This window comes from Euprymna scolopes, chromosome 26, assembly GCF_053919585.1.
Source record: "Euprymna scolopes isolate OS-2025 chromosome 26, ASM5391958v1, whole genome shotgun sequence".
In the NCBI taxonomy this organism is placed as follows: Eukaryota; Metazoa; Mollusca; class Cephalopoda; order Sepiida; family Sepiolidae; genus Euprymna; species Euprymna scolopes.
This window is the reverse complement of record NC_136507.1, coordinates 96,261,343-96,277,917: the sequence shown is the minus strand read 5'-3', so window position 1 is coordinate 96,277,917 and position 16,575 is coordinate 96,261,343.

The following is a 16,575-nucleotide window of genomic DNA, read 5'->3' as shown; positions in this document are numbered from 1 at the left end:
CTCTATCTTACGCATTTAGCAAGACCAGTGTTTGATTCACTTATTTTCGCTATACAGACTTTGTGATTATTGCTGTTAATATACTAGAGCAGCCCATGTTCGTACTCATTCGTGGTTAATCTGATGTCGCTAAGGTGAAACATTCGACATCACTCATTTAAAAACAACCACGCATCTTTTGTTTGATCTTTGTTGAAATTGAACAAAGGAAAAAGTTATTTTTGTGTTTTCATTCAAATAGAATCAAATTTTAGTATTTTGCTGATTTTTTTGTTCTTTTGTTGTGTTTTTTAATGAAAGTCTATCCTATAAATTTTGTTCTTTTGTTGCTGTTATTTTTTATAATAAAAATCTATCCTATAAATTAGCCACTCCTCGCCCGTTGAATGCCTACTTATCTCAACTGCGTATTTTTTTAATTTCTTTTTTTTTTTTTGCCTTGGATTATTTTATAAACAGTTGCACCCATGGCGCATACGAGCCAGCACCAGTTGAACCCTATGAAAAAATGATGGCGACCAACTTCCGCTCGAGACATGAAACAATGTAAATCCGATTTTAATGACATAAAATCTGGATTCTTGACATTAGTTTCTTTTTTTTCTCTTATTTTTTTCTAAATGTATCAACGTAGTGTTCCGTTGAGACTGAGTGATAGGGAGTCTCCCCGAATTTCCAGTGCTCTCCACCTCTATCGATAACCATTGCAGATAGATTTGCTTTACATTATTACAACAGCTGATTGTACTTGATTTCTTGCCAGCAACAGCCATTGGTATTTCCTGGGGTTTGGGTGGCAAAAAGCCGCCCCAACATCTCAACGCTCCCCACACTTTTGCAGTGGAGGTCTGGTTAGTACTCTCTCTCTCCTCGGTACTCCAGATATTCCAGGACATTTTTGATGTGGTGCCATCACAAAAGAGGGGAATGGCTGAAAGGATGATATGACAACAAAATCTCCCAATGTTAGTGGCCTAGCAAAGCAAAAAGTGAGACAACAGAAGCAGCCAAACTAAACCGGGTTTTCTATGACACTATATATACAAATGTAGGCAAATTGGGCCATATTTGATTGGTTTGAAAATATAGGTTCTTCTTTACTAATTGTCATAAAATTTTAACTCTAGATAGGTATTATAATCCTCAAAAGCCTGCAAATTTTTATGTAGTTTAGTTCGAAAGAACTAGAGATATGAGCATTTTGATATTTAATTTGCCTACAAATATATATATATATATATATATATATATATATATATATATATATATATATATATATATATATATATATATACTAGCAGTTCCGCCCGGCTTTTCTCGGACCTTATGCACTGTTCATAAGGTAATGTGCATATATATTAAAAAGTGTGAATATGTAAAGTAATGACTTTAGGTATAATAGTCTTCCTTAATTACCATAGAGAAAAGACAGACAGACATTTTCACTGTTATATATATATAGATAGATAGATAGATTGTATGGAATATTATTTTAAAAATATTAAAAAAAAAAAAAAAAATAGACACATGCGCCACCACCGAGAATCGAAACCAAAACGTTCAGCTCACGATTTATTTTGCCTCTGCCGTCAACGAGTGGGCTATGAACACATGTTTAGTGCAAGGTTAAAGATTAAAACATGAACCAATAGCTACTACGTTATGCATTCGTAATGCCGGCGTTCGACCTTCACCTGGCAAATTTCATTTTTTTTTTTTTTTAATTTTCACACTTTTACACCGATTTTCTGGGCTAAAACCTAAATATAAAGTTTCGCATGGATTGAAATACCTTATATATGAAGTTTCATGTCTGTAGACCAAAACATCTAGGAGGAGTTTGTTAGGCAAAATTTGTCAAACAAAAATATATACGTACTAGCATTGGTGCCCGGCGTTGCCCGGGTGTTTGGAGGTGTATGTTGAGCAAAAAAAAAAAGAAAAAGGTCCATTATTTTAACTTTGACCCTTATTATGACCCTTTAACATTTATTGTTTTGGGCTCAAATCAAGTTATTAAGTTAGAGGCATGTCCAAGTAACCTATATCTAAAATTTTAAGTGTTTAGACCCAAAATTGTCAGAGGAAAAATGACCGATTTCTGTATAGCCGTTTAAAAAATAAAATAAAACAAACAAATGAAATTGTCTCAGTTTTTTTCGTAAGTGTTTTTTTATATTAAAAAACAAGAAAGAAACAATAAAAGCCAAACATTTTCCTATCTACACGGAATTATTCTTCCAGCTAGAAAGTTATTGAAATTAGCAAATTATTGTATTTGGCGAACGTTTGTTTTTTATGCATAGCATCTAGGGACAAATAACTCTAAAAAAAAGTTTAAAAAAAAAAAGGTCGCTGTTGGAAATAATAATTCCAAATAAATTAAATTAAATGTATTATCAATATAATTGTTGTTTAAATTTTATTAAATAACTATTTTAAATAGAATACTTAAAACAATTCTCTCGCTAAGTCTTTTTCTTTTTCTTTACCGTGACGTCACTTTGCACACTGCTCGGGATTTGCATACAGCCACTATACGCGCTTCCGAGCTCTGTTACACTTATGCGTAATAATAATAATAATAATAATAATAATAATAATAATAATAATAATAATAATAATAAAAACACTGAAGTTTGCAGTGTAGTTACTGGTTTTGGTAATTGGGTATTAATATTATGTTCTAGCGAAGGAAAACATGAAGGATATATATATATATATATATATATATATATATATATATATATATATATATATATACTAGCTGTACCCTGCCACGCGTTGCGGTGGCTTAATTTCGTGTAATGGAAAATTCTAATAAAAAGAGGAAATGCATGTTTCTTATATTCTTAGTACAACAATCCACTCCAAAAAGTAAAAAAAAAAAAAAGGCGAAAATAAAAAAAATATGGTACTCTTGCAGAATTGGATCCGGATCTTCGGGAGTTACCATCAATCATGGCTTCCAACATTCAGTGGATTAAGCCGAAAGTTGCTAAACCATTGAAACGCTAAATAGTTTTCTTTTTTATTGTATTCAAAAATGTGAGTTTTTAATTAATATTTGGGTAAGGGGGGTGTTACTATACACATATTCGAAAAAGTTGTTCAAAAACGAATAAATGAAAGCAAAGGTAAGGTAAATTACGTTTCTATCTAACTGGATAATGTTTTAGTGTTTTTATTTTATGTAAAATGTTTAATCGGCTGAAAAACGCAGTGTTTATCTATGTATTTGAAAAAGACGAATGGTGGCGGACTCTGTTGAATACGTTAAGTTTGGGAAAATCAGTTAAAAACTATACAAAACAATGTCAGACACCTACTGATTATATGTTATTGTGACAAAGGCTGACATATTCGGTGGGTTTCTGATAGTATTTTGTATAGTCTTTTAGTTTTAAATCATTTTCTCAAACTTAACATCATCAACAGTGTCCATCACCGTTTGTATTTTTCAAATACACTAATAAACACTGTTTTCGAGCTGACTAAACGTTATAGTAAATAAAACGGGTTTGTATTACTAAACACAGAAACGAAAAAGTTGTTGAAAAATAAATATAACAAATAAATGTTATCAAAGGCAAGATAAGTTACTTTTCTACCTTACTGGATAAGATTTTAGTGTTTTTATTTAGTGTAAAATGTTTAATCGGTTTGAAAAAATGTAGTGTTTATCTGTATATTTGAAAAATACAAATGGCGGCAGACTGTTGAACACATTAACTTTGGGAAAATGAGTTGAAACTAAAAAAAACTATACAAAATACTGTCAGGAACTCACTCAATATATGTTACTGTGACATAGGCAGAGATGTATTCAGTGGTTTTTAACAGTATTTTGTATAGTTTTTTTTTAGTTTTAACTCATTTTCCCAAACCTAATGTGTTAACACAGTCTGCCGCCATTTGTAATTTTCAAATATAACAGTAAACGCTGTGTTTTTGGAGCCGAATAAAAATTTTGCATTAAAAAAACAAAAAATTATCCATTTCGGTAATAAAATAACATATCTTGCCTTTAATAATATTTGTTAATAAGGTCACGTGAGTCGATTAATGGGTGCTAATGCACTTATTGATCCGCGCTATTTTTTAAACTCGTATTTCCAAGCTTAATTAAAGTTTTATGTTTTTTTGGTATATTTTTAGATTAGGTCCACCTCCACAATTTTCTTTTAAATGACGACTTTTAAAGGTTTCCGACTATGCTGAATACAGAAATCGCATTGAAATTTTGCAGAAATAAGTAGTTATCGAGATATAGATAGTTGTTTTATGCATTGTATTCTTTGGCGATCATCTTTGTTACCCGCATAGATTTGTTTATGACGCGCGCAAGCGTGTAAAAAAACGGCTGCCAGAGATTACAATGCATTATACAAATTTTTAATATCTCGATAACTACTCATTTCTGCAAAATTTCAATGTGATTTCCGCATTCAGCATAGTCGAAAACCTTCAAAAGTCGTCATTTAAAAGAAAATTGTGGAGGTGGACCTAATCTAAAAATTTACCGTTTTTTTTTTCATTCAATTGTAAGGTTAAAGTACAGAATAGGTACAAAACACCCTCTTCTCCCAATGTTAAGAATGGATTTTTAAATAATAACTTTATTATTTCAGCACGGATCAATAAGTGCACGAGTACCCAATTTCTTTATAAGCATTCATATTTTTTTTATATAAAAACAACTTCTGTAAAAAAAAGAAAAAACGTGCACTTTCAATCTTTGTTAAAAAAAGGGTTTCTTGAAAAAAAAACAAAAAAATACGGTAAAAAAAAACAAAGAACAAAACTTTAATCGGTATTCATGCAGGGAGTGATCCGTGCTGCAATAATAACGTTATTATTTAAAAGACCATTCTTAACATGAGGAGGGGGTTTTGTACCTATTCTGTACTTTAACCTTACAATTGAATAAAAAAACATATCATAAAACTTTAATTAAACGTGGAAATGCGATTTAAAAAATAGCGCAGATCACTCTCTGCATCAGCACCGAAAGTACAGAATAGTTAGAAAACATCATCCCTCCCCATGTTAAGAATGGCTTTCTAAATAATGTTAATGATTCAGTACTGTTCCTTGTCTGCTTAAGTTTAACTTTTGTTTATTAAATTGTTAGGTGAAAGTCCAGAATAGTTACAAAACACCCCTATCCCCATGTTAAGAATGGCTTTCTAAATAATAACGTCATTATTTCAGCGGGGTAGCTTCTCTGCATTAGTACCATGTTTTGTTTTTAAATTGTTAGGTGAAAGGACAGAATAGTTACAAAATACTATCCACATGTAAAGAATGTCTTTTTAAATAACATTATCTCAGCACGGTATTTTCTATGCATACGTACTATCTATTTTTGTTTATTAAATTGTTAGGTGAAAGTATAGAATAGATGCAAAACTCCCTCCCCATGTTAAGAATAGATTTCTAAATAACGGTATTATTTCAGCACGGTACCTTCTCTGCATAAGTACTATCTTTTGTTTATTAAATTGTTAGGTGAAAATATAAAATAGTTACAGAACACTCTCCCTTTCCCATGTTAAGAATGGCTTTCTTAATAGTGTTATTTCAGCACGGTACCTTCTCTGCATAAGTACTATCTTTTGTTTATTAAATTGTTAGGTGAAAGTATAGAATAGTAACAAAACGTCCTCCCCATGTTAAGAATGGCTTTCTAAATAACGTTATTATTCTATTATTATATTATTATGGTACTTTCTCTGCATAAGTACCATGTTTTGTTTATTAAATTGTTAGGTGAAAGTACAGTACTCATGCAGAGAGTGATCCGTGTTGATAACGTTAATATTTAAAAAAGCCATTCTTAACATGGGGAGGGGAAGGTGTATTTTAACCTTACAATTGAATAAAAAAACATATAATAAAACTTTAATTAAACCTGGAAATACGATTTAAAAAATAGCGCGGACCACTCGTTGCATTAGCGCCACTTTTACCAACCAATCTTATATCGAAAAACAAAAAAAAAAAACTCCAAAAGCAAGCGACAAATTTTTTTTTTTTGGCCGTATATAATAAAGAAAAAATGTGTAAATTAAAAAATTTGGAAGATAAACAAATGAATTATGTTTTTTTTGTTGTTTTTTTTTTTTACTTATCGAGTAAACAGAAAATGAAATCTACTTCTTCTTCGTCAATTCGTGGCTGTGAAATGAATCGAACCGGAAGTTCAATTTTATCAACAAAGCAGGTTCGCACTAACGGTTAAAAAAATATATTTATTTTATTTAATATTTTAATAATTCGCGAGGTAAATTTATTTTAATAACATAAAAACATCCCTCGACTCTAAAGATGGGTTGTCTGAAAATTTCAAATAAATTAGTAACGTAGAAATATGTTTTTATTCACTTGTAACAAACCAAGAATTACATTTTTATATATATAGATGTGTGTGTATGTGTGTGTGTGTGTGTGTGTCTGTGTGTGTATGTGTGTGTCTGTGCGTGTGTGTGTGCATCATATAAAAATGGAAATAAATGAAACATAAAGCGAACAGAAAGGTCACAAAATAGCAAGTGCTACTTAAAATATAAACAAAGGGTTGTAAAAAAAGAAATATTAGAAAAACAAAATTTTATAACAAGACATTTTTATACAAGATATAAGAATATGAATTTATTTTCTAGATATTTATACAAACCCGCTTTTGGTGAAGAAAGTTGAGTCCAAATGTTCATAGTGTGAATATATGCGTATATATACGATACATGTATGTGAATATTTGGCAACGTGGCATTGTGTATGCGTGTGCCTTGATTCACCTTGTTCTTGTTAATGCGTGTATAGCTGTTAGTAACAATCGTTTGTGTTCGCCCGACTGTTGCGAGTGTATAGGAATGTGCGCGAGAGACGAAGGAAGCTGGTATGTGGGTCATTAAGTCCTTTCCGTCTTTTCCGGCCACAAAGCAACGGAAAGGTGGAGGTGTTGCGCAAATGTTCTGGAGTCCTTCGGTACTGCTACCAACTTGAGAATTTTTGTTGACCTAGTTTTATAGAAATTTTACACTTTGCGTCGGTTTATTATTTTTATATGGACGTGTTGCTATTTGGGGATTGAAACGATTTTCATTGGTTGAAATTATTTTGAGTTCACACGTTTCTGTAAAAACTTCCTTCCTCTAAGGAACGGAGAAGTACAGAGTGTTGCAATTAGAAGCGTTTGTATTTTAGCGTTAGTACGAGGGGCTTGCAATAAGTAATGCCCCTGACCCATTTCCCATAGCAGTAGAGCAACGTACCTTGGCACAGTTATTAGTCTTTATCTAGGAACCACCCAGAGTTATGCATTTCTCCCATCGTTTGATGCAGCTCTGGAGACCTTTTTTGTAGTACACCCTCAGTTTGGTCCTCTAACCACGACGTAACTTCAGAAAACAAGGCTGCATCATCTGGGAAATGCTTTCCTTTCAAAAACAACTTCATGGCTGGGAAGAGGTGAAAGTCAAAGGGTGCAAGGTCAGGAGAGTAGGGAGGATGGGGAAGAATTTCATAACCACACGCCCGTGCTTCTGATCTAGCGACATGCGAGTTGTGAACCGGAGCGTTGTCCTGCAGGAGGAGGGTACCTTTGCTGATCTTGCCCTGCCTCTTGATTTTGATAGCTTCCCTTACTCAAAAGTGAAGCATAATAGGCTCCTGTAATTGTGGTACCCTTTGCCATCACTACTCCGTCCTGGTCCCAGAAGACTGTGAGCATGACCTTGCCAGCGGAGAGCTGCACACTTGCCTTTTTTTGGAGGTGGTGAGTCCAAGTGCTTCCACTGCATAAACTGGGCTTTGGTTTCTGGATCATAGTGATGGACCCAGGTTTCATCCTGTGTAATCAGTCTTTTGAAAAACCTTGACTCATCTTCTGGGCACATTTCCAAATTCATCCTCGAGCACTCGACGCGTTCTCGCTTCTGGAATGGTGTGAGCAACCTGGGAATCCATCTGGCAGACACCTTATCCATATGCAAATGGTCATGAATGATAGTTTCCACAGACCCTGTACTAATCTTGACATCTTGGGCTATTTGGCGAATAGTAATGCGCCGATCTTCTAAAATGGCATATTTAAAAATGGCATCTGACGGACATATGCCTCATCAATGGCAGAGGGAGAGGGGGCGACCAGGTCTTGGAGCTGTTTCCACTTCCGGCCATGTTTGAATTCACGATGCTAGCGTTTTACAAGGTCATATGATGGGGCATTATCACCATAAGTTTCTTTCATTTCATCAAAAGTCTTCTGTGGTGTGCGTCCTTTTAAATACAAAAACTGGATCACTGCTCGACATTAAACAGGCTCCATTTCACACCTGACTCAGTTCAAACACCTGTAAAATAGAAACCACAATTAGTTCAGAGCTGTAATTTGCCACATAACCCGTAGAGATATAAATCAATGCACATGCAAAATTTAAGCTAGATCAGACAACGGAAAGTGTGTCAGGGGCATTACCTATTGCACGCCCCTCGTAAGAATCAGTTCACAATTAAGTCGTCACAAGTTTAGAGCTGATTTGTGTGTCGTTAGTACTTACCTCCATTCTATTTCTTTTTGTTTGCGTCTATATGTAAGTTGTTGTCTACTAAAATTCATTTGATATTATCAAGTGGATGTTCTGTTTTGTTGAAATGTTTGGCTCTTCGTTTTGAAACCCTGGCCATAATTCATATTTCGCGAAAAGAATGACAAACCCGCCGTTGAATGCTCGCCATTTCAGTGTCCCAGCACCACATGTTGATGGAATGCGATTACGTCGTCGAAATCGCTTTGGGTTCGAATAGTTTAGCTGCTTGTAAAAGCAAAAATAAATATTTGTTCTCTGAGAAAATATTCATGCCCCCCCAACCACATCTCTAAGTTGGATATTGTAACCTTCCAAGAGTTCATTTAAACATCTGCGCTAATGGCACCCAGCGGGTTACAATCAATTAAAAGCAGGAAATTTCGAGTTAACAATAAATACAATAGTTTACGACGGGAAAACAAAAGCTCAAGCAAAAAACACAAAGAGATAGATAGATAGATAGATGGAGAGAGAGGGGGAAGAGGGGGAGAGAGAGGGGGGAGAGAGAGGGGGGAGAGAGAGGGAGAGTTAGTGAGAAAGATAGAGGGAGATCCTCTATCCCTCTCTCACCCTCATATATATATATATATATATATATATATATATATATATATATATATATATATATATATATACTAGCATTTCAGCCCGGCGTTGCTCGGGTGTTTGAAGGTGTATGTTGAGCAAAAAAAAAATAGCGGTCAATTTTTTTTAACTTTGACCCCTATTATGACCTCTTAAAATTTATAGTTTCGGGCTCAAATTAAGTTATTAAGTTAGATCCAGGTTCAAGGAACCTATATCTAAAATTTCAAGTGTCTAGACCCAAAATTGTCGGAGGAGTTTGGTAGAGTTCTTAAAGGTCAAATCGTTGAAATTTGACTCCTTAACAGCCAAATTTCTGGCTGACACCCGTCACATCGATTTTCCCAAATCTCAGTACCCGGTATTTCAAATTTCGAGTCTATAGACTAAAAATTGACAGAGTTATTGCGTAGGGAAATGTACGCAGACAGACAGACAGACAGACACGTTCACTTTTATATATATATATATATATATATATATATATATATATATATATATATATATAAAAGTAATAGTAGTAGTAGTATTGTTATTATTGTTATTATTATTGTTATCATTATTATTATTATTATTATTATTATTATTATTATTATTATTATTATTGGCTCACATGGAGCTTTCACACAAGTCAACAAACGATCTGATTGGAAACCTGTGGTGTTAACTGGAAGCTCAGTGACAACAAGTCTCCCCAGACGTCCAACTCTCTCCACCTCGTTCGATAGCATTTGCAAATAAATTTGCGTCATCGCAACAGCCTCTTACCATTGATTTCTCGCTGGCAGTTGCCATTGGTTTATTCTGGAATTTGAGTGGCACTAAGGTCCCAGTTCTCTTTGCGCTTGTCCAGCGGAGGTCTGGTCAGCGCTCTCTCCTCAGTCTTTCCATCCTCCTTGACCTTTCTAGACTCTTTAGTATCACTTTTCTATTGAGAAGAATGGTGATGAGACAATGTGAGGGGATGCGTGATGGGGGTGTAGAACTTGTAGATGTGAAACTTCGGTGTTCTCCATTCCTTGTAACGCTTCTTCGTTATATTTTACTCTTATATTATTCTCATATATTTATTCTCATAAGATAAATATTCTTAATTCATTATGAAATTGAATGTCTGAATTTGTTAGATGAAATAAAGCGATTTTTATGTCATAAATTATTTCAGCCATTTCCGGGACTGACTCCTTATAGCCCCCTCTCTTAAAAAATATACATGAAATAAAGTGATGTTTAGATCGTAAACTGCTTCAGCCATTACCGGAAGTTAACTCATACACCTCACTCTTAAAAATATACATAAAATAAAGTGATTTTTGGAGCGTAAACTGGTGGTGGTAGTGGCGATGGTTGTGTGGAAATGGCGGTGGTGGCGGTAATGGTGGTGGAGGTGGACGTGATGGTGGAAGTGAGGTGGTGGCAGTGAGGCGGCTGTGATGGCGGCGGAGTGGTGGTAGTTGTGGTGGTGATGATGTTCATAGGGATAATTGTGGCGGCTAATACTGGTGGTGATCTGCACTGGCTGGAAATAACTAACTAATGGCGGCGGCAGGTTTGCTGTGGTGGCGGTGGTGGAGGCGATGGTGATATTTTTTGCGGGAGTTTTTATAATTAATAAAAAGTGACTTTTCTAGGGAATTTTTTAAAAATTTTAAAACTTTGTTAGATTAGATAAAGTAGTTGTAAAAATTTTTTTTTAAATTAACCAGAAGTGACTTTTCCAGGGCATTTTTGTAACATTAAAACTTAGTTGAAAAACAAAACATTTTATTATGATTTTTTTTAAAACCAGCAACACTTTTTTTGTTGTTGTTTTATTAGTCATTTGGAATATTCCATTTTCCTTTTAGGGGATGCCAGGATGATAACGGTCGAGACGAATTACCGTATTACTATAATAATAATAATAATAATAATAATAATAATAATAATAATAATAATAAAAGGGAAAAACGTAAGCGCGTATTGTATCAGAATACCATATGCTAGCTCAATATAAAAAAAATGGAGGAACGACAAAGTAACTGAGGTCCTACACTGAAACATATGGAAACTCTATGAATTAGAACGATAACGAGAAGCCGTATCAACATAACACAGAAGTGGTACAGGAAAAGGACAATGTCAAACTTCTTTGAGAAAGACGCATACAAACTGATAAGGTTCTGGAAGATTTCAAACCTTACACATTTTTTTCTAAACAGAAGCAAAAGAACTTGCTCAATTATCGACAGAGCTTGCCCTTTTGATATCAGCGTGTAAGAGAAATAGCATGAAAAAAATATATATCAAAATCTGAAATAGGAATTAGTTAGACTGGAAATGTCATTCCCATTGTAATGGAAACGCTTGGGACCATAACGAAAAGATTGATAAGTCAATTTCTTTTCCACTTTTGCCAATTGTCTTTTAAGAATGGCGAAAGTGTTTAGGTACAATTGACCTAAATTTTAAGGGAAAAAATCCAACTAAAATCATTCAAAAGTTGAGACTACTATGAAATAATAATAATAATAATAATAATAATAATAATAATAATAATAATAATATTAATAATAATAATAATGAAATAAAATAATAATAATAATAAAAATAAAGATTATAATAATGATAAATAATAATAATAATGAAATAATAGTAATAATAATAATAATAATAATAATAATAATAATAATAATGAAATAATAATAATTATCATAATCTTCTATATATTAATACTGTATACTTTGTGTGTTCTTTTGTGTGTCACGCTAACATTTTTATTTTTCCGAGTAACTGTTGTTCCATTTCTTGTAATAAATAATTTTACCAAGAATTCTTCATAGGTTTTGGTTTCAATTTCAATTATATCTGATACATCCAAATCATATAGATATATATATATATATTTATTTTTGAAGTCAAAATATAATATATAAGAATTGATTTAAAATATGACTTTACAATAATATATATACGAATTGATATTTTAGATGTAGGTTACATGGACATGTTCATAACTTCCCTACGTGTGAATACACTTTATGTACGACCGGGTTACGCTCGGCGTCCCTGCTAGCTTAGCTAAATAATTTTGTAGCTTTAACAAAAAATCTACAATAATATCAGAGTGTCTCCATTTATGCTGAAAACGCACAGAATGCTAACATCAATATTTTACAAATGAAAGAGTCCGCTGTGGAATTTCCACAGGTCCCGCTAATAATAATAATAATAATAATAATAATAATAATAATAATAATAATAATAATAATAATAATAATTTTGTGTGCCTGATCATCCATTTTACATTTTCTCGGAAACTTCTAGGCTGATTTGGCTTAAATTGTGTACGGACTTTGCTATGGTAAAATGCAAAGCGAACTAAGTATTATGGTGTCGATTCGATGCACAGTTACGGATAAATAGGGAGTAATAACCAGAGTACCACCTTTGTTCCGCTTTTTTCTAAAACTACTAGGCAGATCTGTCAGAAAAAAATTTTTATGGACTTTTATTATAATAAATTATTTTATTATAAAAAATTATTTTATTATAAAAAAATATTTTATTATAATAAATTATTTTATTATAATAAATTATTTTATTATAATAAAGTACAGCGAAGTAAGTATTATAGTATCCTTTCAATGCACAGTTAATGAAAAATAAGTATCAGTCACCAGAATACCACATTTATTCTAAATGTTTGGCCTAAAATACTCATTCTAAATCAACGGGGCATAACTTTTGCCCATTTTAATGGCTAAAAAGTATAGTATTGATAATAATTAAATGCTGAAACTAATCCACATAAATTACAAACATTGACCTCCTATGGGGAAACTGCAACAGATCAAAAATTTTTGAAAACGTCATGAACTCACGGGAACTAAAATGTGTGTGCACATGTGTGTGCACGTGTGTGTGTGTGTGTGTGTGTGTGTGTGTGTGTGTGTGTGTGTGCGTGCGTGCGTGCGCGCACACACGCGCGCGCGTGTGTGCGTGTGTGTGTGAGAGGGGGCGTGCGGATAAAATACATCATATGTCATAAAATGAAATGCCGTAGAGACCCTATCAGCGAAAAACAAAAAACAAACAAACAAACAGACAAACAAACGAAAGGAAAAACAAATTAAACATATGAATAAAAATAAAAAAAGACGAGAGCTTTACTGGTTTCTTCCATATCATTTTTTTTCTGAACATGTTCGTTGATTCGAACGAAAGCGGTAAAGTTCTCGTTTTTATGATTAATTTCTGTATTTTATTTTCGAATCTTTTAGATGAGGATATTTGAAATTATTTGAATTCTTCGGACTATCTTTCTCATTTTGAATGTTATTTTCTGTCGAACTTACGAATCTGCACGTAATTTCAAATAAACCCTTTTTTTTTTTTCATCCACAGGGGTAGCATGCTCTTGTTCCGTCAGCCATAACTGGGTAGAAGTCCTAAGTAATTTGTAATCGTATTTTCTAGTGTCTCCCGCACTGACGATTGAATCTTCAATTTCCAGAAGAGTGTAACTTTACGACTGAATTTACCACTATCACACGGGTCAATGTAGATTTCTGAATTCGATTGAAATATTCCGGAGTTCAACAAGACACACTTGAAGATAGCCGGAAGTTACATCGACCGAAACGTTGGGAAAATCACACTCAAGATGAGTACAGTAGTCTGAAGAATACAAATAATACGAATAACCAATTCATGGCTGACAGAACGAGAGCATGCTACCCTCATGAAAAGAATAAAGGGTTCCGTTTAAAATTCCGTCCAGATTCCTGAGTTGGACAAGATACACCTGAAGAAGGTCGGAGGTTATATCAACCGAAACGTTATGAAAATAACACAAATGATGAGAACGGTAGTTTGAAGAATCAAAACAATACATTTATATCTGTGTTTGATTGTTTTTCTTTATGTCTTTTTTCACACACACACACACACACACACACACACACACACACACATACATTTCAGATTCCGTGAGTTCATGACGTGTGTGTGTGTGTGTGTGTCTGTGTGTGTCTGTGTGTGGTGCTGTGTTTTTACCTCTTTTATCTCAACAAACAAATGTCTTGAGCACAACAAAGACAACATGGCAATCGTCTCTATCACTCATACCTTACATTGACAATTGTTGAAATAAAAAATAATGTAAAGTTTTGTAACGTTAATTGTAACATAAATAAAAAGGACGATGGAATTGTACGAAAAAATATTTATTCAAAATTCAGAATTACATCTTAAAAATATACTCTTATTTTCATAAGAATCCCATAATTGTTTCACGTCTGGTATATTAATATCTTCTTTTTTTTTTAAATAAACGTCAAAATCATTATTTCATCAGATTTCAGTCCTGGATATGACCTTAAACTATATCCGATTGTGTGCCCCAGCTTGCGGGCTTTGGGGAGTGTGGGGCCACCCTTTAATTGCCATTGCTCCCAGCTCCACTCTGACGCGTAGTGGTAGTACCTGTTAGGGTCCCAACTATAGGTTAAACAGAAACTTACTTGAAAAAAAAAACAAAACAAAAACAAAAACAAATATATTCTATTAAAAAACTTTTTTTTTAAATCACTGGATTCGGCATTAAATAACATGAAAAGGGTTGATATGCCGTAAAACAAAAACAACCAACCAACCATTAAGTCCCAAGGTATGTAATTTTATACTATTATGTTGAAAAATTTGTGTAATGACTAAAAATGGATTAAAATACGCAAATTGAATGAAAAAGTTATTTTATAAAGCGAAAATAGGACATTGGGTACATGTGATACATGTAATACATGTGATACATTAAAATAGGACATTGGGTACATGTGATACATTTTAGAAATGAAGAGATTATACATTCAAGATAAAATTTGCACATTAAATTGTAAAGCAATTAACACAAAGATTTACATTGTTCATTTGGCAATAAATGAATAGTTTATTATTGCAAGATTCATTTATATAAGTTCATGCATTACATTAAAAAATACAATTTTAACAAATTTCACAAGAATTTTTGAAAGGGCTCCTTGGAGAAAAGGTGATGAATTTTATCCTTTCTTCAGAGTAATTATGCGTTGAACATTATTATTATATATTGGTATTATACATTACCTTATAGATTTAAATTTTGTTTTTATTCCTTTACTTATTAAACTAAACCAGTTGAATGAAAGTTGTGCCAACTTTTGTACATTTTACATTAATATATATATATAACAGAGTTAATCATGAACAATATATATATATATATATATATATATATATATATGTGTGTGTGTGTGTGTGTGCGTGTGTGTGTGCGTGTGTGTGTGTAATTATTTCCACAGTCAAGCAAGGTCGCAGCTCACAAGAGCGTGAGCTGCGACGTTGCTTGATTGTAAAAATAATTATATCATCTCTCACGCTCTGAAAAATTCTATTATTAATTGATCGCTAGGTTAGCATGTTGGATTGTATCATCCTAGCGTGTGGGAAAAATCCTAGTGAAACCTCGGCATGGATTCTCGTGGGTTGAATGACCGCACCCCTTGTTTGAGACGAAGTAGGTCTATTACATAACCAGGTTTCGCCGCGGTTTGCTTGATCTGTGTTAGTTAATGGATTTTCTTGCGTGTGGCGCGTTTGCTTATGTGGCAGAGTGCATGCAAAAGATTCATGTTTCGAATCCAAAGTTCGTGTGTATTACTGATGCCCCCAAATGAGGGTGAAACCGGCGTCTTAGACTTCAGTTTTGTTGTTTTTCATTACTTTTGTAAGTTGCAACTTTGCTTGACTGCGAAAATACTTATATCATCTCTCACGCTCTGAATGCCTTTTATGTGAGTAAATTAAGTAGTTTTATATATATATATATATATATATATATATATATATATATATATATATATATATATATATATAATTCCAAGGTTATATTTTTTCAGAAGTGAAGCGTAATCAATGAATTTTAAACGAGATTCATGCAAGAATGCTCAAGGCCAAAGTAGGGCAAGATATACATCTACATAAGCATTAATATGTTGCTACACATTCATGAGCGTGTTTCGGTCAGCAAGTTACAAGAGACTTCTTCAGGCGATACTGCTTATACGAAACTAAAGTTCGTAATTAGTTTCTAGTTACTTGCAACTGGCTGAGTGAACCATGCTCATGAATGTGTAGCGACACATAAGTGTTTATGTAAAACAAATAAAACGTATATATATATATATGTATGCATATATATATGTATGCATATATATATATATATGTATGCATATATATATATGTATGCATATATATATATGTATGCATATATATATATATGTATATATATATATATATATATATATATATATATATATATATATATATATATATATATGGCGGAAAGTTATCTACTCTAATAGTTCCTTCCCTGCTA